The sequence below is a fragment of the Podarcis liolepis genome (assembly GCF_965112155.1).
Source record: "Podarcis liolepis genome assembly, chromosome: 3".
NCBI classification, from domain to species: domain Eukaryota; kingdom Metazoa; phylum Chordata; class Lepidosauria; order Squamata; family Lacertidae; genus Podarcis; species Podarcis liolepis.
In genome coordinates this window covers 20,272,344-20,294,866 of record NC_139557.1, presented here as the reverse complement: position 1 = coordinate 20,294,866, position 22,523 = coordinate 20,272,344, and positions in this window count along the sequence as shown.

The following is a 22,523-nucleotide window of genomic DNA, read 5'->3' as shown; positions in this document are numbered from 1 at the left end:
TATCGTGTTTGTAATATTCTGTTGGGAGCCAACCAGAGTGGCTGGGGAAACCCAGTCAGATGGGAGGGGTATTTATAAATAAATAAATAATCAAGGAACTGCCCCCCCCATTTCCCCCCAGGAAAATATTCACCTAAAATTTGGGCAGAGCATTAACCAAACATCTTCTTCCTCCTCCTTCCAGAGGAACAAATGGGAAATGGAGTGTGCAGATGGAAAAGAGGGCAGGACTTCTACAACTTTAATCGTTGGATAGAAGAGGGGATTTCAGCAGGTATAGCCTGTCATATAAGCAACGTCTGCTGCAGTTCCCTCTTCTACAGAATTTATGGTGCCTGTACTCTTTGCTTTGAGGGACGCGGGTGGCATTGTGGGTTAAACCACAGAGCCTAGGACTTGCCGATAAGAAGGTTGGCAGTTCGAATCCCCGCGACGGGATGAGCTCCCATTGCTTGGTCCCTGATCCTGCCAACCTAGCAGTTCGAAAGCACATCAAAGTGCAAGTAGATAAATGGGTATCGCTCCGGCAGGAAGGTAAACAGCGTTTCCGTGTGCTGCTCTGGTTTGCCAGAAGTGGCTTAGTCATGCTGGCCACATGACCTGGAAGCTGAACGCCGGCTCCCTCGGCCAATAAAGCGAGATGAGCGCCGCAACCCCAGAGTCGGCCACAACTGGACCTAATGGTCAGGGGTCCCTTTACCTTTTTACTCTTTGCTTTATGGACGTCAGCGCCCCTAGGCCTAGAACGACTCAGGACTGATCCACCCCCCATCTAGTTGTTACGTTCAAATTTTCATGGTCAGCATGGATGCTCCTCTTATCTTAAAACAGTCCCAATAACGTCTCAAAAAGTCCCAGCTTCTTCATTTTAAACTGCTGATTCCGTCCTGCCAGCGAGATGAAATGTTACACAAGCCTTAAAGATCTTTCTAACCTCTACAGCAATATTTCAAAGTAACAGTTTATTCAATTAAAGATAGAGCAGTTAAAAACAGACAATATTTTCAAAGTATCGTAGCAACAGGTGATTGAAATGTTGCCCGGAACTCTGGGGAAAGGGTTTGCCAAATAGGCGGAATTCTAGCGATATCTTTCTTATAGCAAATGGAATAAATCTAATATTGTTTTGGACACATTACCCTGGATTACATCATGACATGAAATTCTTTATGCGTTCTAACAATAGGTGATGCACAGACAAAAGAAGGAAGAAACATCTATGTGTACAAGTATAATAATAATAATAGTAATAATAATAATAATTCCGGCCTTTTCTAGCTGTGGTCCAGAGATTTCTTGTTCAGTATACATGGCTGTTGATCATCTCTCCTCTTCCATGGGAGACTAGGCTACCCCTGCTTTCACTTTACCAGCAGGCAAATACCGCTTTTGTTCCAACAGGCCTCTGGCCACCAACTGGCCTGGTCTTCTGAGGGTATGTGTGTTGTTCTTTCCCCTTCCAGTGCTTTTAAATAGTTTTAAGTATTTTCAGTGCTGTTTTCAAAAGGGTTACTTATTTAATTGTTGTTGTTTTTATTTCTTGAGTGTTCTAAGTTGTATCTGTTTTCCTTTATGCTGAGAGCTGCCTTGGGTCCTGAGCTGGGAGAAAATATCAAATAAAATATAGAAAAGGCTCAACAGAGAGAGAGAGTTTCCATCATGTTCCTCCACTAATTTCACCCAATGTAAAGGCCGAGTTATACTGATGGAAACTGATGCCATTATTAGGCAAATTGAGGCACAAGGAGAAGTGATGAGGTGATGGCATGTAGTCTGACCTGTGCTCATGAAGCTAGCCTACTGACCTCAGGTGTGGTGGAGGACTCTATCCCATCACCAGTGTTTAAGAAAGAATGAACTGTCAGTCAGGTTGGCTCCTGTCCATGGAATAGGAGTGGGCAATATCTCGCCCTTTGCCTCAGGCAGCAGAATGCCTTGGACTGGACCAATGTGTAATTATGATTGGTAGTGCTGTTAGATTTCTACGTACCAAGAGAGGCACATTTTCCTCCTGAGACTCCAGTTACTTTTCACCAGCTAAGCTAGCCTGTATCTCTCTTCCACCATCAAAATTGAATCCAATATAACATATCAACTTACTTCCCGGCGTCCTTCAATCACAGGGAACACGACTCTCCTGTGTAGACCTAAAGGTCATTATTTCCCTTCTCTCCAACCTTCCCCCCTCATGTATCTCAATTATGATGATATTTGACACTGGCCAACAAAATAATATTTTGAGTTCTGAAGCCTGAAGCTGTGCTGAAGTCTAGGAAAATATTCCCAGTGATTTCATTTTCCATTGACCTCAACAGGCTTTGCACCAGGTCTTCTATGACCTACTTCCTTTGTGTAAAACCAGACTGGTAATTGTATCAATTTATCTCCTGCTAGTTAGTTGACTTAATTCCATCTCATGCAGTCACTGTTCGTCAAGAAAATCAGCAGGTCAGTACAGAGGCTGGGTCATATGGGTCCTTCTTTGCTTCGGTCTTCCTGAAATGTCATTCGTTCATCATGCTGATTTTTTTTAAAAAAAGCAAGTTCCTGCATGGAATGACAGCAACAACAACAACAAAAAGAAACTCTATAGCCTTTATAATTGAAACAATGGTAGATGGTGGTTTGTTGCCAGATTTTTTCGTTGGCCTTCTTTAATTCTGCCTTTTGGTTACATGATATCTCTAATGGGATGTATTCAACTTCTGAGGTTGAAAAGCAACTTCCAAACAATATTCATACCATCTGCATTCTTCAGTGCCCAACTCAACATTTAAGCAGAACCCCCTTTGCCAAAAGAAAACAACAACACAGGTTTTTGTGGTCCCTTAAAGACCGACAGATTTAGGGTACAATTCTATAGGTGTCCCAGGGGGTCAAAGGATAGGGTGGGACATCTTTTCTACTTGCAATGGGGAAGCCTCTGGAAACGGAGAGGGGGATTTTGCCCCACAAGCCCCCCCCCCTGTTATTGGCAATGCCTTTGCAGCTCTGGGCTGGCAGGACTCTGGTGGCAGTGCTGACAAAAGAGGGCATGCCAGAGCCATGCCAGGGAGAAATCAAGGGAAGTGTTGAATCCTGACATATATCCCAGAATGGGGCAGGGGCTGGGATTTTTGCCAGCCCTGGAGTTGGCATATTGATTTCCAGAAAATCTGTGAAATAAAGGTCCAAAGGGGAAGGAAATGGAGAACAACCACCCAGCACAAACTTTCTGCCCAGTTGACTGTGCCAGCTCAGGGTCTGTCTTTGGTTATCCCTCTTCCACCCACTTTGGGTTGTGCTGCTGCTGCTGCTGCTGTTGTTGTTGTGAGACAAGCTTTCCTGGACTAGAGTCCACCGTATCAGATGAACTCATGAAGGTGGCTCTACAAGACCCTCCAAGTGTCCCTATTTTCCAGTGACAGTCCCAGATTTACGGAAGCCATCCTGGTTTCGTATTTGATCTTGGAATGTCCTGCTTTGCCTTAGGATGTCCCTATTTTAATTGGAGAAATGTGAGAAGCTATGGAGTTATCCGACCCCTGAGCCATCTGAAGAAAGTCCTGTATGGGGAAGGTTTTTTAAAATGTTTAATGTTCTGTTATGCTTTTATATATGTTGGAAGCCTCCCAGAGCAGCTGGGGCAACCCAGTCAGATGGGTGGGGTATAAATAGTAAAATAATAATAACAGTAATCCGTGCTTTTTTCTAGAAAAAATGGTGCTGGTACTGTGTACCCTTGAGTACGCTCAGAAAAAGAACTGGGAGGAGGAAGAGGAAGAGGAAGAGGAAGAGGAAGAGGAAGAGGAGGAGGAGGAGGAGGAGGAGGAAGAAGAAGAAGAAGAAGAAGAAGAAGAAGAAAAGTCCCTGTTTTCCCTAGAGCAGTTCAAAAGCATGCCAGTACAAGTAGATAAATAGGTACTGCTGCGGTGGGAAGGTAAACGGCGTTTCTGTGTGCTCTGGCTTCCATCATGGTGTCCCATTGAACCAGAAGCGGTTTAGTCATGCTGGCCACATGACCCAGAAAGCTGTCTGTGGACAAACACCGGCTCCCTCATCCTGAAAGCGAGATGAGCGCCGCAACCGCATAGTCGCCTTGGACTGGGCATAACCTTTTACCTTGTTGGAAAGTATGCTCTACTCCACAAAATCTCATACCCCAATAAATTGGTTCCACAAGACGCAGAATACCCATACAGAATTCATCCTCCTCCCCAAAACAAAAGGCCCTTCTCATCTCCCCCACCCCACCCCAAAGCCCTTGATGTATCTGAATAAAGTCATTGAAATGGACCTTATTCTCTGTTCCATTGTTAACCATACTTGGTTACATCATAGTCAAAGGTGAGCCAAGAGTTGTATGTGGCATGAACCACTCCCACGGCTCGTAGCTTGCGCCTGAGTTTTGTCTCTATGGTGTCTGTGTCACAGCGAAAGGTGGAATCACTCTCCCTCAACTATATGGCTGTGCACAGTCCGCTCCATTTTCGAGCGTACGAAAGAAAGGGGAGGCTTCCACGTATCAAAGCACACTTTCCCGAAACACCTCACAGGGCTTATATGAGCCACAATCCATGGCAGATGCACAGTGGAGAAGAGAGGGGTGAAGCAGAACAGAGTAGAAGGTGACAGTGAAAGAAAACAGACCCTGGCTGAAGCGTTTCAAGAACCAGGGGTGGGGGGGATCATAACGTTTTGCTCTGCGAAGCCCTTTTGGCAGAGATGAGGCCCAATATCCTTTCTCAAAGGATGGCTATAAACTGGAGATGTACAAAACAGACAACACGGTATTGTTTCCTGTGCCAGCCTCTTCATAGGTAAGGGGCTGTGGAGTTATATGAACCGCTTTAGGGCATGCAAAAGCAGAATGAGGAGGAGGAGAGAGAGGAAAGGGAAAAGGAGAGAGAGAGAGAGAGAGTTTACCAAACAAACTCAAAAGAAACTGCCTTACATTGAACCAGACTGCCATGAGGCGCTTAGCCAGCGCTTGCTCACCAGCCAGATTGGCTGAGAAGGCCACGTCAAAGTGGCATGATGCCACAGGCACGAGCAGGGGGCTGCCTTGTCACAAAGGGCACATGACAGTGGGGGCCGCCCAGAGGCAAAAGTGGGCAGAACCACGACCATAAAGTTCACCTTTCTACAGTACAGTGGTACCTTGGGTTGTATACGCTTCAGGTTACAGACTCCGCTAACCCAGAAATAGTACCTCTGGTTAAGAACTTTGCTTCAGGATGAGAACAGAAATCGTGTTCCGGCGGCATGGCAGCAGTGGGAGGTACCACTGTACATACGCTAGCACACTCTTCTCTCTCCTCCCTGCAGAGAAACACTATCTGAGTTCAAGCACACATTCCCACCCAAGAGTGTGGCCTGGAGAGAGAGTCCCAAGGCACAGATAAAAAGACCCAGAGGGCCACATTTTGGCCCTGGGGCTGAGGTTCTCCACCCTGCCATAGGGACTAGGATGTGAGCTCCCAACACAAGAGCGGTCAAAAAATTGCCATTAAATAATGGAGGGGAGAAGGGAAAGGGATGTTCAAATGAGACAGAATGTTTGAAGAAGAAAAAACACCGTGGCATTGTATATCAGCTAACAAAACCATAGAATACTCCATGTCAAGTTTCCAATACAGTGGTACCTCAGGTTCAGTACTTAATTCATTCCGGAGGTCTGTTCTTAACCTGAAACTGTTCTTAACCTGAAGCACCACTTTAGCTAATGGGGCCTCCTGCTGCCGCCGTGCCGCCAGAGCACAATTTCTGTTCTCATCCTGAAGCAAAGTTCTTAACCCAAGGTACTATTTCTGGGTTAGCGGAGTCTGTAACCTGAAGCGTATGTAACCCGAGGTACCACTGTATTGCAGATATCAAGTACTAAAAAGTAAATATATATTTTGGTGCCCTTTAAAACACCAATACCCAGAATCCACCTGAGAACTCTAAGGGCATACTGAGAATATTCAGCAGCAGAATTTTGCAGGAGACTTTTGAGAAGGATTTTGGAGGCCAAACTAATTGGGTGTGTTCACGTTGCCACCTTAGAGCTCAGTGAAGTTGTGTGGTTTTTTGGTGAGTTTCAAAGCTCTTTCCCACCTAGCTGTTCACACCAGCATGGCTTCATTGTTGTCAGATTTGTTTCTGTTTGTGTACACACCAGGGACATGCCTGTACCCTATGTGAATGTGTTCACACTTTGGCTACAGATTAATTAGGAACAGTTTGAGGACTCTAATCTGTGTGAAGCTGGTTTGAGAAAAAAATCCATCAAATAAGTTCTTATAATAGTGTACAGGGTACATTTGCATTTTGATAGTGTAGTATGAGCACAGATTAAAAACTCAGCCCTGGAAATGCAGGGAGTGCTCAGTAAAGTCTGAACACAGCGCTAGTTCATATGATGTATGAATCATCAGCATATCTATTTTAACATTTATAATTTCACTACAGATTTAGATCGATGACTAGTTTAAAACCAGTAGACCTTGACAGTGTGGTTTATGCTACACAGAGGCTGGCATTCTCCACTTTGGAAGCAAGTAGTGCTGGTGTGATCCAAGATGGCAGCCATCTTCTGAACAACTTTCATCCAACAAAAGCCCTCAAAGTGAAACTGAACAATTCAGATTTTGTCCAAGCTGAGAACATGACAACATTTTAAGTGGGAATCAGATCCGTTACTAATTTATGCCCAACACTGAAACTGTGTCTGGCGCGGGGCGGGGTGACTTCTTCATAAGTATGGACTCTTTTTCATCTAGATAACAGTGGAGTATTGTGCTGGTTGTTTCATTTCATTTGGTGACATTTCTTTTCCAACACAAAATATTAAAATACTCAGCCAATCATACAAGCCAGTTGGCTGCAAATTCCAATTGCTTTAAAAAGGGAGAAAAACTCAGGCATTTAGGCATTTCCATTCTTTTTAAAAAAAATAATATTGGCTACTAATAAATAATTCAAATGAGGTGTGCTAAGTGTTACTGAAATTACCAGCCCTTTCCTTAACTACCAGACCCTCCTCTTCACTAGGTTAACAAAGATTCACCTCTAAGCCTTGGCACAAATGCCAATAAATATTTTTGTCCATTTATTTTAGCAGAGTGGAAAAAACCAACTCGGAGAAGAGTCTTGTGGAACCTGTAGACTAATGGATTTAATATGGCCCACACTTCAGTGACTTCACCAGATCCATGAACTGTCTGATCTATGAAGTACCACCCTTAAGCCACCTCTGATTACGTAGAATTCTGAATTGCCAGGAGAGCCGACATGGGTAGATAGGTTCTCCACTGCATGTTAACTCACCGATTAGACTTACTCCCAGGTAACTGTGCATAGAATTCTTGCCCCAGTCAGGTTAATCTTTAGAGATAGCTTGACCAATAGACCATCAGGTTTGAAAGAGAAAGAGACTGCTTGGAATGGGCTATTTCATCCATTTTCCAGCTGAAACATTTACCGTACTTTTCCGTGTATAAGACGGGCTGTTTTCATTTTTAAAAATATGTTTAAAAATTGGGCTCGTCTTATACACGGATAGTGCAGAGTGTTGACTGGTGATTGGCTGCTGCTGCGAGCAGGAGATTGTCAGTGGCGGCAGGGTGGGTGATAGGCGGCTACGGCAGGGCTGCTGTTGATAGGCTGCTGCTGTGGCAATTGGGCAGTGCAATTGGTGGCTGCTTGAGGTGAGTGGGCAGTCGAATGGTGGCTTTGTGTTGGGCTGGTGGGTGAGCGAATTTATGCAACCCCCTCCCCCAAAAAAGCTCCAAAACTGAGGGCAATCCCCTCCCAAAAAAGATCAACAACTCTTGGCAATCTCCAAGAGTTATACATGGGGGTGTGTTGTACACGGAAAAATACAGTACATTCTGCAGTGTTTGTCAAATATTTGTCAAATTCTAAATGGTTAGAATGTACGATCAATTCAGATCCAGAAAGGATAGTGGTAGCAGCGCTTGCTTGATATAGAGATAGGAAGTCATTATCTGCACGAGGGATGTGTAAAGACAAAAGGAGCCTTAGAAGAATGCACCTATCACATCTGCATGTGGGGTTTTGCATGAGTGATGGAGAGGAACACAATGGTCTCCAAATAGGTTAAATACACATCCAAAACTGACTCAGAAGAAAAATACTTCCTCAAATTCTGAACACATATTTCCTTTTTAACTAAAATAAATAAATAAGGGGGGGGGGGTTGGATGGCCAATGAATGGATAGGGCCCTATATAGCTATCTGACCCAAACACACACAAAAAAGTCAGGGATAATTAACAGAGAAAGGTCTATACTCAAGTATAGGTTATGATCCGTTCCCAAGAGGGTGGCTGTTTCACTTGCAGACACTTCAGATGTCTGCCACGGTCACTTGGTTTTGAGAAATAGTTGGATTTTGTGTCATATGTCATATGTGTTACATGAAATGCAATACAGGAGAGCTGACAGGAGGATACATTGAGACAACTACAGTACTCTTCCAGTATTGTTCAAGCAAAGCAGCAACAGCCACAGCTGAAATTGAAAACATGTTATTACCATGATCATTGAGAAAACGTTATGAATTGTCTGTGGGGGTGGGGAATCGTATGAATGCCAAGCTACCCCAAACAAAATAATAATAATTCCCCAGTACAAAATTGTCGGTTGTGATTGTCCAAGGAAATACGGCAAGTGCATTTTACCGTATTTTTCGCCCTATAGGACGCACCGTCCCATAAGACGCACCTAGTTTTTTTGGGGGGAAATAAAGGGGAAAAATTATTTTCCCCCCAGGCGCGGGGCTGGGGCAGCCTGAGCTTCCCCCGACCCCAGCCCCCAAACAGGCAGCTCTCTGCAAGCCGTGGGAGCCCAGCGGTGGCTCCCGCTGCTTGCCGAGAGGTCCGCGAAGCCTGGACACGCTGAGATCAGCGCGCGCAGGCTTCGGGATGCAGGCAACTCTCCCCAAGCAGCGGGAACGCTCCCGCTGCTTGCGGAGAGGTCCGCGAAGCCTGGAGAGCGAGAGGGGTCGGTGCGCACCTACCGCTCTCACTCTCCAGGCTTCAGCGAAAGCCTGCATTCGCCCCATAGGACGCACCCACATTTCCCCTTCATTTTTGGAGGGGAAAAAGTGCGTCCTATAGGGCGAAAAATACGGTAAATAGAAAACAGCAGGCTTTCAACACAGGTTGCCTCCAGACAGTATTTTGCAGGAGAGGTTTGAGCAGAGACTGGTGATTTAGGTTTGCACAGTTAAAGTGGATTGATGTGATCTGCTGTCACCCTAGAGCAGGAGTCAGCAACCTAAGGCCCATGGGCCAGAAGCGGCCGGCGGGGGTCGTTTGACCGGCCTACAAGCTGCCCCCGAACTGAGCCGCCCACTCGCGCGGTGCGCTAAACCAGTGCAGCACTGCTTCTGCGGCACCAGAAATCGCGTCTGCGCATGCACAGATGCCAAAAATTGCACACACATGTGCAATCCAGCCCACAAAGGGATCTCCGCGGGACCGATCCAACCCAGGCAAGATAAACTTTGCTGACCCCTGCCCTAGAGCAACAACTCCACTTAAAAAACACCAAAACAGTTTTTTAAAAAAAATTACTACTATTATTTTGCAGTTAGGAGTGTGGTGAGGAAACACACTGAGAAGTGTAGGATAAAAGAAAATATTAACAGGAAGATTTAGAAATGCCATGCAAGCAAATGAAGGTGACTGCTCATTGTCACCTTCCTGAAAACAAACCAGAATGAAAACTCAATAAAGACTCTGGGCTTTTATAGGTACAGGCAGAGGCGGCTCCACTGTGAAATTTGTGAAGCATAAGCTTCAGGGCCCTGAATCCCAGAAGGCCCCCAGAAGAGACTTTAGCCACACTGCTTTAAGAAATTGGGTCTAGTAGACCTGATTTGTGTTGCATTGATTTGAGTCATATTGAGTGTGAGAGCCAGTAGCACAGACATTATAATGGTGTGGTGACCTGTTGTGGAATATCCCCACTGAAGCAGAAAACAGTGGTTACCCAGACCTTGTTGCTGGGTGTGAAGGGACCTCCATGACAGTTCAAGCTTCAGGCCCCAAAAATGTAGCTCTGTCACTGGGCACAGGTCCAAGCAGTTTTTCTTTTGCCTCACCACTTTCCTTTGGAAAACCCGATTGCCATTTGTTCTGATTTGGCGCTAATTTGCGGGTTTGCACAGGGAGGAAGCGGCGGGGCAAATGGAGCTCTGGCTAAGTCCTGTACAGTGGTACCTCAGGTTACATACGCTTCAGGTTACATACGCTTCAGGTTACACACTCCGCTAACCCAGAAATAATGCTTTAGGTTAAGAACTTTGCTTCTGGATAAGAACAGAAATCGTGCTTTGGCGGTGCAGCGGCAGCAGGAGGCCCCATTAGCTAAAGTGGTGCTTCAGGTTAAGAACAGTTTCAGGTTAAGAACAGACCTCTGGAACAAATTAAATACTTAACCTGAGGTACCACTGTACTAACCCTTATCCAAGCTTTGTGCAAATTTGAAGGCTAAGTAAAGAGGTTGCATGGAGCAGCCCTCCAGCTTCTCAGCTCAAGACATATCACAGGCAACTGCAATTTATTCCAACAGGCAACAGGGTCCACCTGCCTTCATTTTCTTAGCTGGAGTAATATTTTCCAGGTTTCATTTTCGCAACAGTCGTTTGTACTTCAAAGCCCGGATAAAAGAGACAACGCAGGTGGCACCTGGTTCAGCAACAGGGAATCGTTATCTGCGCAAGGGATGTGCAAAAAACCCCGAGAGGGGCTGAAGGACACATTTATCAAATAAGAGTGTGTGGGGTTTTTCGTCTGCATGGGGGGATCACCGCACTGACAAAAGAAGAACCACAGACCCTAACAGGTTAAATGCACATCATTCATCATATCAGACGATTTCTCGTTTAATTGGTCTTCTTGCATTCAGTTCTAATTAGGAGACGATTGCAAAACTAGCTTGAACAGCCAAGGAATGAAAGGTTGTCTGTGGCCTTGCACGGTGGCTCCCAGCCATATAAAGCATCACATGTCACCAGTACCTACTTTGTTCTTCTCACTTTGGACCTCACAGACTGATAAGAAAAGGAATAGTGTTCTAACCCAGAAGTAAAACTGTTGCATGATTATAACCCTGACAACCTCCTCCTAATGAGCTTCCCTGCAGATAGAGGGGAAGAAAGTGCTTTGATCTGTCAAAGCGAGGAAGCTGAATCAAGCACAGTTTTATGGAAAGGAATCTGATTAGGACTGCTCTTGCAGTAATCAAAGTCACAAGCTACCATCTGAACCATTTGTGAAATTCAGATAAGATTAGGCACTTGTCTGATAAGTCATTATGATCAATAGGAGCTAATTTTATCTGGGCCCAGGGAGAGGGACATGGCGGCGAAGCAAGAGTCCTTTTCGTCCTGCTTTTAGAGCTTAAAACCAATTTTGACATTCAAGGCACTGATAGCCTGACTGCACTGATGCTAGTAGGATTCTAACAGAACAGGACTTTGGAGACCCAAATCACTAATACAGTCATACATCATCTTACGTCTGCTTCATGTTACGTTCTTTCAGGTTACGTCCCGCGACAACCTGGAAGTACCGGAAAGGGTTACTTCTGGGTTTCGCCGTTTGTGCATGCACAGATGCACAAAATGATGTCATGAGCATGCGCAGAAGCGGCGAATCAAAACCCACGTGTGCGCAGATGCACTGCTGTGGGTTCTGTTCTTTTCATGTTGCGAACAGGCCTCCGGAACGGATCCCGTTCGCAACCAGAGGTACCACTGTAGAGGAACTCCACCAAAGTCACTGATAACATGCAAGGAAGGAAGGCAATCAACAGCACAATCTGATACATGGATAGATAGATGATAGATAGATAGATAGATAGATAGATAGATAGATAGATAGATAGATAGATGATAGATGATGATAGATAGATAGATGATAGATAGATAGATAGATAGATAGATAGATAGATAGATAGATAGATAGATAGATGATAGATAGATAGATAGATGATAAATGATGATAGATAGATAGATAGATAGATAGATAGATAGATAGATAGATAGATAGATAGATAGATAGATATAGATAGATGATAGATAGATAGATAGATAGATAGATAGATAGATAGATAGATAGATAGATGATAGATGATAGATGATAGATAGATAGATAGAGATGATAGATAGATGATGATAGATAGATAGATAGATAGATAGATAGATAGATAGATAGATAGATAGATATCTAAAGCAGTGGCAGCTGATCAGATAAAATTACCAAATTATAGTTAGATGCATTAATGGCTCATCCACACTTCCTTTTGCCCCTCAGTTTCTTTCATTTGTTCCGCGATTTCTAGTCATGGATTTTAGATTCATAGAATCATAGAATTGCAGAGCTGGAAGGGACCCTGAGGGTCATCTAGTCCAACCCCTGCAATGCAGGAATAATCAGCTGTCCCATACGGGGATCAAACCTGCAACCTTGGCATTGTCAGCATCAAACCATAACCAGCTGAGTTGTCATCCTGCTGCTTTCCTTAAGGAAACCAACAGTTTGCAGCAGAATTGGAACAGAAATCAGTCAGGTTTTCTGCGGGTTGACATTTGTTCTGATTCAGCAGTAAACTGCAGGTTTTCCTGGGCAAAGCAGCAGAGCGAAAAACTTATCAGACTCAGGCCCAGAAATCACGGGACAAAACAAAAATGTGGGTTAGCCCTGAGACTCAAAAGTATGACAGTCGTCCTTATTTTAATGGGAGCTGCTAAAAAAATTGTGGTCTTACTGTCTTGGTTCGTTAATTTTGGGGCTGTGTCCTGTTAGTTTTTGATCACAACAGTAATGAAATTGAAATCTTTAAAAAAATAAAAAAAGTTAATTGGCATAAACACATACAGAATACAATAAAAAATTACGGATATAGCGAATAAAAATAAATGTGAAAGAAGTAGAAGTAGAAAAATAAAACACAGATATAGAGGGAGGGTAAAGAAAACAGGAAAATACTGAAAATACAATGCAACATTCAATTGTTGCATGTGAGAAGGGAAAAGAGGGTCAATTGAGTTCTCAATAAAACCTCTCAACCTACTTATCTGTAGAGAAGGGGGTTCAAATGACTTAGCATAAGAGATAAACTTACACACACACAAAAGCAGCTCAATTTTTGATGAACCATTAAGGACTCTCCATTTATATGTGAAATTGAAAGCTTGGTAAAGCAAGAGATATATTGAGACAGTGCCTATTTCAAAAATGGAAACAACAAGAAGTACCAACGAAAGAAGAGTGGCAGATGAAGATGATGGGCTTTGCAGAATTGGCGAAGCTGACAGGAAAAATCCGAAACCAGCATGATCAGGTATTCCAAAAGGACTGGAGTAAATTTATATGATATCTGAAAGAATATTGTAAGCAATTAACATCACTAGCGGGGTTGTCTGAAGACTTGTAATGAGAAATTTTCTATTTTTCTATCTTTATTTAAATTTTGAGCTATTTTGTAATGAGTGTAAATAGAATTGGGAAACATACAAAATGCAATGATATAAAGGTTGATTTTGAAAGCCATGAGGCGGGAGGGAAGAAAGTTGATAGGCTCTAAAGTGCCAAAGTGGTAAAGTGGATAATGATGATGTGAATGCATAATATTAAATGGAAAATAAATAAAAATTGCCGTATTTTTTGTTCTATAAGACGCACCAGACCACAAGATGCACCTAGTTTTTGGAGGAGGAAAACAAGAAAAAAAAATATTCTGAATCTCAGAAGCCAGAACAGCAAGAGGGATCGCTGCGCAGTGAAAGCAGCAATCCCTCTTGCTGTTCTGGCTTCTGGGATAGCTGAGCAGCCTGCATTCGCTCCATAAGACGCACACACATTTCCCCTTATTTTTTAGGAGGGAAAAAGTGAGTCTTATAGAGCAAAAAATACGGTATATATAAAACCCCTCTGGGCTCTAGGCAGGTATTATTGGACTCCCAACTCTTTGCAAACCCACCAGCATAGTCAATGATCAGGAACGAAGCCACAGGTTCCTCACCCCTGCCTTCTTTAATATTGTATTAACAACCTTCTGGGGTAAAATTTGGCATATAGCTGCCTCTGCTGTTGAGAAGCTGAGCAAGGGAGGGAAGGAAAACCTCCAGGTGTTTGGCTGAATTCCTGAACGCCACCCCCTTCTGCCCTTTTGTTCTCAAGGCCTTTTATCATCACGAAGTTACCGATCAGCAAATATATCATCCCCACAAGAGGTAAGCCATAGAAACTGGAAAAACAGAGGGATTTTTTTGTTGTTTCTGAATATTAGACTGCATTTCCAGTAATACAGTTGACAAAAATAATTCCATTTCCATCAGCAAATGTGCAAGTTTCGTTCCGAAGAACGCCCTGTCTGCAAATGAAAAGGCAGGAGGACCTCCAAAGCAAGGGCTTAGTTCACCAGTGTACTTGCTTTCAAAACAAAGGTCGAAGCGTGCTATTATCACCAAGGCCAAGTGCTAACTTTTCTCTGCCAAGTAAGGGAACTTCGTTTTGTGATCTAATCGGACCGGAGAAGGTGGGAGACAAAACAGCGAGATTCCATTTGTAATTAAGATTCACCAAAGGAAGAAGAGAAGCAACTTTAGCCCCCAAAACCCCAACCCCACCCTGACATTTTCATAAAACACATGAAACGGATTTGTAGAGGTGGGGAGATCAAATGGCTTTATTTTAAAGCTGTCACTATTATTTGCACTCAACTGGAAGCAACTGATAAGAGTATTAGCCACTCGCAGAAAAGGAGCTGGGAAGGCGAAGTCAGGGAGAGAGGGATGAGAGAACGTAGAGTTTTGCTTGTTATACGTCAGTTGCCTCCTCCAAAATGTAACCTTGAGAATTTAATTAAACAGCAGGCTAAGTGCCGGTGTTTAAGGATGTCGGCGGCATTGATGGTAAGTCTATTAAACAAATAGTGATGTGGAGGTGTGCCTTGTTCGCCTTTGATTTAACACCGTGCTGGTTTCTCCACCCCCACCCCACCCCCCGCCATTTAGCTTGAACCTTCAGAACATCTGGATGTGTTTTTAGAATGCGGGATAGTAGCAAACTCCAACTCTTATCTTCTGATAAGCTCTTCAGCTTGAAACATCTGCAACCGAAAAGCAGAAACAAAACTCTTTCACACCACATGACTCATACGGTGCACCATTAATCTGCTAGGAAAGATTTATATTTGGTTTGTGCAATATTGTATGTAGAAGTGTATGCGTGTGTGTGCATACGTTATATATTGCATGGTACAAATCCTCTTCTAATACTGTTTGAGTCTTCCTATGCTCCTGCGTATGTAACCACAACCACATCACTCCCCACACAAGAGATACCATCAGCAGCCTTATAAGGTTATACATATCCCATGCATTTTGAGCCCATGAAGTGGAAACTTAGATCTGTGAGAAGGAAATGGCAGTTCCCAGGACTCTGAGGGAAGCCAAGTTTATTCAATGTGTTTGCAGTCTAATCCTGAAGTTTGCACATGCTCAGATTCACACATATTTTAGGGGAGAGAGGATCTAAGGCGGTGAAAAAAAGCACAAATCAGTCTCAGTAGCATAGAAAGTTTAGAGAATGAGAAGAGGGGGGGAATGATAGCTAGATGGGAGCAGGGAAAGGAATAGAATAGCTAGAACAGAAAGACAGAGACACATTGTACTCCACCTTAGGATTTTTCAATGTTTTTTTCTTTTAAGCGACCTCCAAATCTAGAAAATAAACAAGGTCAAAAGAATCATCTCAGTCTGGAGGGGTGTTGAGCAGGGACCAACATGCAGAAGATGCTTGACTGAGTCCCTGGGAGCTCCAGTTATTGCAGTTTTTTAAAAAAGGATCAGGTGATGGGAAATATCAAGTGGATCAGAGGAATGCTGTGGATGTAGTGTATCTTGATTTCAGTACAGTTTTAGACAAAATTCCCCATGATATTCTTGCAGAGAAGCTGGTTAAATGTTGACTGGATGAGATAACTGTTAGGTTGTAGCGGATTGACTGACTGGACCCAAAGAGTGCTCGCTAATGGTTCCTCATTTTGCTGGAAAAAAGTAAGACATGATGGTTCTGCCCTGGGCCCATTGTTGTTCAACATGCTCACAAATGACCTGGGTGAAGATATTGTGGGGATGCTCATCAAATCTGCAAATGACACCAAACTGGGAGAGGTTGCCAATGCCGCTGAAGACAGAATTAGGATTCAAGATGACCTTAACAAATTGGAAAACTGAACCAATACTAACAAAATGAATTTCAGTAGGAACAAATTGTAAGGTTCTACACAGTCAGGAAGAACCAGCTACACAAATACAAGATAAGGGACACCTGGCTTGCTGATAGTTCATTATAATGTCTGTGCTACTGACTCTCGCACTTTGAGAAATGTCTATCTCTGAATTATGTTTGATTCCCAAACAAATCTGAGTGATTCTTCTTTCATATATCTTCCTTGGTGTCAAACAAGTTCCTTTAAAGTGGAGACAAAATCAGCAACAACAACAACAGCAACAACAAAAAGGAAATGCTATTCTAGGCTGCATCACAGTATAGTGTTCTGATCAAAGGAAGTTACAGTCCCACACTATCCTGCCTTGGTCAGAACACATCTGGAATACTGTGTCCAGTTCTGGGTGCTAGAATATAAAAAAAAATTGACAAGCTGCAACATGTTCACAGGAGGGCAACCTAGATGATCGAGGGTCTAGAAACCAAGCTTAACGAGGGTCAGTTGAGGGAGCTGGGTATGTTTAGCCTGGAAAAGAGGAAATATGATAGCCATCTTCAACTATTGAAAGGGGAGGGGTCACATGAAGGATGGAGCAAGCTTGTTTTCTCCTGCTCTGGAGGCTAGGACCCCAAACAATGGATTCAAGTTGCAGGAAAGGACTATGCATCAGGAAGGGCTTTCTGACAGTAAGTGCTGTTCAACAGTGGAACAGACTCCCATGAGAGGTGGTGGACTCTCCTTCCTTGGAGGTTTATAAGTCAATGTTGGATGGCCATCTGTCCTGAGTGTTCTAGTGGAGATTATTGCATTGCAGGGTATTGGACTAGATGACCCCCAAGGTCCCTTCCGACTCCACAACTCTATGATTCTATGATCCTATGCATGAGATCATGGAGATTTGCTTCTAATCAGAGTAGACAGTGCTGGGTTTGATATACAAAGAGCCTAACCTGGAAGAACACACCTTCCAGTTTTCCTAATAATTTTTTTAAAAATTAGTATACAGTGGTACCTCAGGTTACATATGCTTCAGGTTACATACACTTCAGGTTACAGACTCCGCTAACCCAGAAATAGTACCTCGGGTTAAGAACTTTGCTTCAGGGTGAGAACAGAAATCGTGCTCCGGTGGCACGGTGGCAGCAGGAGGCCCCATTAGCTAAAGTGGTGCTTCAGGTTAAGAACAGTTTCAGGTTAAGAACGGACCTCCAGAACGAATTAAGTACTTAACCCGAGGTACCACTGTACTCAATTTTGCCACTGTGGCAGGAAAGCATGCTCATCACCCTATCTCTGTAGATAAAAAGGTAAAGGTACCCCTGACCGTTAGGTCGAGTCGCGGACAACTCTGAGGTTGCTCACTCATCTCGCTCTATAGGTCGAGGGAGCCGGTGTTTGTCTGCAGACAGCTTCCAGGTCATGTGGCCAGCATGACTAAGCTGCTTCTGGCAAACCAGAGCAGCGCACGGAAACGCCGTTTACCTTCCCACCGGAGCGGTACCTATTTACTTATTTGCACTTGACGTGCTTTTGAACTGCTAGGTGGGCAGGAGCAGGGACTGAGCAACGGGAGCTCAGATGCAGATAATAAGTCAGAGGTGGGTGCACAACACATATTTATAGCACAACATATTTGACTGTAAGCTTCTGTACACCTTCTGATTCTCTGCTTTACTAGAGCATGGTGTCCTTGGGCACGTCTATTCCCAGGCCACTTTCCCCTGCATTTGCTGTGAAAATCAGTGATACCTGGCCAGGCCTTGCCTTTTCTCACTTAAACAGAAATTATCCCATTGACTTTAACAGGAAGGTTTTCCTTAAGGCTACAATCCGATAAAGTGGTACCTCAGGTTACATACACTTCAGGTTACATATGCTTCAGGTTACAGACTCTGCTAACCCAGAAATAGTGCTTCAGGTTAAGAACTTTGCTTCAGGATAAGAACAGAAATCGTGCTCCAGCGGTACGGCGGCAGCAGGAGGCCCCATTAGCCAAAGTGGTGCCTCAGGTTAAGAACAGCTTCAGGTTAAGAACGAACCTCTGGAACGAATTAAGTACTTAACCCGAGGTACCACTGTACACATTTCTATGGGTGTACATCTGATTGAGTTCAGTGAGACTTATTTCTGAGTAGACCGGCACGCACGAGGTCATGTTGCCCAAATCTTTTTTAAGGCTCTGCAGGCTCAGTCAAGATGTGTTGTATCATTATAGATGTGGATGAGGAGAAAATGCTGGCAACGTTGCCCTGTCAGAACACTTTGCCCAAGAATCAAGATGTGATTCTGAATTAGGAGGTTAAATTGCTTCACTTCCAAAAGTCAACTTTGCCTGAGGCGGAAAAGAATTTTGAGGTGAAGGGGTTATCTCCAGATGGAGGAGGGAAGTCCTGATATCACCTGCATTGCACAATCAGAAGCTGATGGAAATATGGTCTGAAAAGAGATGCCTTGAATTTTCCAAAGCTAATAAAGTTATTTTAAAATGATATCATGCCATGTAATTTCTCTCCATCCCTCCCCAAAAGAAAACCACTGTGAAAAGCTATTCTTATCATACCATTTTTACCTCCTTTATTATATCATTTTGTCGTCCGTCCCCCCAACTCCCCACAATAATTGCTGACCATCTCAGGTTGGGTTAGTGAAAAGAACTGTCTGGTACTTGTAAATGCTGAAATAGTATATTTTCAAAGCAACAGTCTCCCTCACTCTCCATGCGTGGGTATATATGTGTGCATCACTTAAATTCTTTCTCTGGTTTCAGTAGGTCTGCTGGTCTTCAGTTGCTCCAGACAGAATCTGTCAGGGTCAGGTCAAATACTTTGACCCACTCCTCTCTAAACAGTAGTAGATCTCAACTTTATGAGAAAGTGTCTTAAGGACTTATTCTCTCTCTGCCCACCTCCCACTTCAGAGATGCACATTAGATCAAGTGTACAACTATTTCCTGCCTGTGTTAAGACCTTTCCTGCCGTGATCCTAGCAAGGAAATACACTGGGATACTGCAAGCGGGCTATGCATCTTCTGTGAATTCCAGGATGATCTTAGGCCACAAATCTTCTAATCTCCATGACTGTTATATACAGATATCTAAATTTGTAGAGGGGAGCGAAGGGGCAAAATTTGTGACGGAAACCTGGAGAATGTCACCTTTGCACGTTCTTGACAGTATGACACCGAACATTCACCATCGTTGCGTGCTTAAAAAAGAAAGGAAAAAAGAGCACAACATTTTGAGAGTGCCTTAACAGTTCTGTGAGTTTCATGCTACATACCAAGGCATCCTGATTCCCTCCAGATGTTGTTGGACTACAACTCCCAGCAGCCCCAGATGGCATGGCCAATGAATGTTGAGGGTGTAGTAGGCGGGGGAAGGGTGATGATGCATAATGAGCTTTATAGCGGAGCAAGGAGTTGAACTCAAGTATCCACAATCCTAGAAAAGCAATGACAAACCTAGACAGCATCTTAAAAAGCAGAGACATCAGCTTACCAACAAAGGTCCGTATAGTTAAAGCTATGGTTTTCCCAGTAGTGATGTATGGAAGTGAGAGCTGGACCATAAAGAAGGCTGATCACCGAAGAATTGATGCTTTTGAATTATGGTGCTGGAGGAGACTCTTGAGAGTCCCATGAACTGTAAGAAGATCAAACCTATCCATTCTGAAGAAAATCAGCCCTGAGTGCTCACTGGAAGGACAGATCCTGAAGCTGAGACTCCAATACTTTGGCCACCTCGTGAGAAGAGAAGACTCCCTGGAAAAGACCCTGATGCTGGGAAAGATGGAGGGCACAAGGAGAAGGGACGACAGAGGACGAGATGGTTGGATAGTGTTCTCGAAGCTACCAGAATAAGTTTGACTAAACTGCGGGAGGCAGTGGAAGACAGAAGTGCCTGGCATGCTCTGGTCCATGGGGTCACGAAGAGTTGGACATGACTAAACGACTAAACAACAACAACATCCACAATCCTAGTGCAACACTCCAACCAGGCTACCCCGGCTGGTTTTCATAAATGCCATAAGCATGAGAAACAACTGAACTTGGCCCTTGTGAAATTTCATGCTCGGTGCTGGATGGATGGGGCAAGTGGAAGAGAGAGGCTGCCCCCCACGTTCTCTGCCCCTTCCTTTCTTTGACCAGTGGTGCCTTAACTTCTACACAGCCTGTAGCTGAAGATGTCCCGCATTTCAATGCTGAAAGCTCATAAGATTAACCAGAGAACCAAAGACGTCAGAGCTTGTGTTTCTGTTCTCTGGTGAGAACCCAGAATAGAGAGGAACATACCCCAATTTGAGGAGAAGTCAGAGTATAGCCTACTCTTTTTTCAGCTGCTCATCAATACTGCATTGTGTCTCTCTTGATGTCTCATTTCAACCCATGCTCCCATAAATCAGAGGGGAGCAGCTCGATTGCAAGACGGCCATTCCTGATGCTTTGAAAGCAGCCGGCTGTTTCGCCGAGCACTGCTGGTTATAAAGAGTTCAAAAACTGGTGCTATATTGTGAACAAATGGCAGCTGCTGAGATGCCAAAAGAAACTGAATGAGGTGGAAATGTGTTCAGAGCACTTGCCATTGAGTCTGTTCCGTTGCCAAGAAAGATTCCATGCTGATTTCCACCGGTGCAGTCACAGAGAAGGGAAAGCTTTTCTGCCGTTATTTCTCTTTCACAATGTTTGGAAATGACCACATTTTGCTAGGGATGGAGGGGAAAGTCAATGTGGTCTGCGCCTGGAAGCAAAACTACTTAATTCACACTTTCCAAAATGGTAAGGGGAAATTCACAGTTCTCTGAGTTTTGCAATGCAGGTCTCTAACCAAAGTATACACAAATGCATGCATTAGGGAGAAATATGCATGAAAATGAAAAACCCACCTTCTTAGTGTCCCCCCTTTTGTGGTTCATACTTGTTCACAGCTACTATGTTGGTGTCATTTTCTTTCTGTTTACTCTTTGTTTTTGTTTTAAATGATATTTATTAATGTTTCACAAACAATAAAAACAAATTCCAACACTTAAACTACAAAAACAATACAAATAAGAAATACACAGTAAAAAGACAGTTGATAGAATAAAGAAGAAAAAAAGAAAAAACAAAGAATAAGAGCAGAGGGAAAAGCCAAAAATCAAAACTAAAAATAGATTAATATTTTCAAATCTCATATTCTCTTCACTAGTTTCTTGACCTCCTCACACCTCCCATTTTGTATTCCAGTTCAAATATTAAATTCAGCAAATCCTTACCCTCTAACATTTATCCTTACTCCATGTATTATTATAAGATCCATTTCCAATTATCAATCCCTATTTATATTTTCTTAAGCATCTCTTTACCAGTACCACTTATTTTCAACCAAACGTCATTTCAACGTTCCTTAATTTTATAGTGCTTCTGCAGATAATCTTTAAACTTCTTCCAATCTTTCTCCACCGACTCTTCTCCCTGGTCACGGATTCTGCCAGTCATCTCTGCCAGTTCCATGTAGTCCATGACCTTCATCTTCTTTCTGTTTACTCTTTGATTTCAGCCATCAAGGAAATCACATATTGAACATGATGATGTCCTAGTGGCTGCATTACTAATGAGGTTTGGCTCTATGGCAGTGTTTCTCAACCTGTGGGTCCCCAGATGTTGTTGGACTACGACTCCCAGCGTGGTGTAGTGGTTAAGAGTGGTGGACTCGTAATCTGGTGAACCGGGTTCGCTTCCCCGCTCCTCCACATGCAGCTACTGGGTGACCTTGGGCTAGTCACACTTCTCTGAAGTCTCTCAGCCCCACTCACCTCACAGCGTGTTTGTTGTGGGGGAGTTTGGATTTGGATTTGATATCCCGCTTTATCACTATCCAAAGGAGTCTCAAAGTGGCTAACATTCTCCTTTCCCTTCCTCCCCAACAACAAACACTCTGTGAGGAAGGGAAAGGAGAATGTTAGCTGCTTTGAGACTCCTTAGGGTAGTGATAAAGCAGGATATCAAATCCAAACTCTTCTTCTTCTCCCATAATTCCTAGCCAGCTTGATCAGTGGTCAGGGATGATGGGAGTTGTAGTCCAACAACATCTGGGAACCCACAGGTTGAGAACTGCTGCTCTGTGACATCACTGAGGCCAAGCCCTTACATGGAGAATGGATCAGTGGGGGCGGGGAGAAGGAACCAGGTAAATGCTTCCTAATTCATAGAAGTTAAATAAAATGAGCTAATATCCACATCTGGATGGCAGAAGCCTACTAGCTGCCACTGAGAAGCTATCTAAAGCAGGTGGGAGAGGCTGTCTTTACCAGCC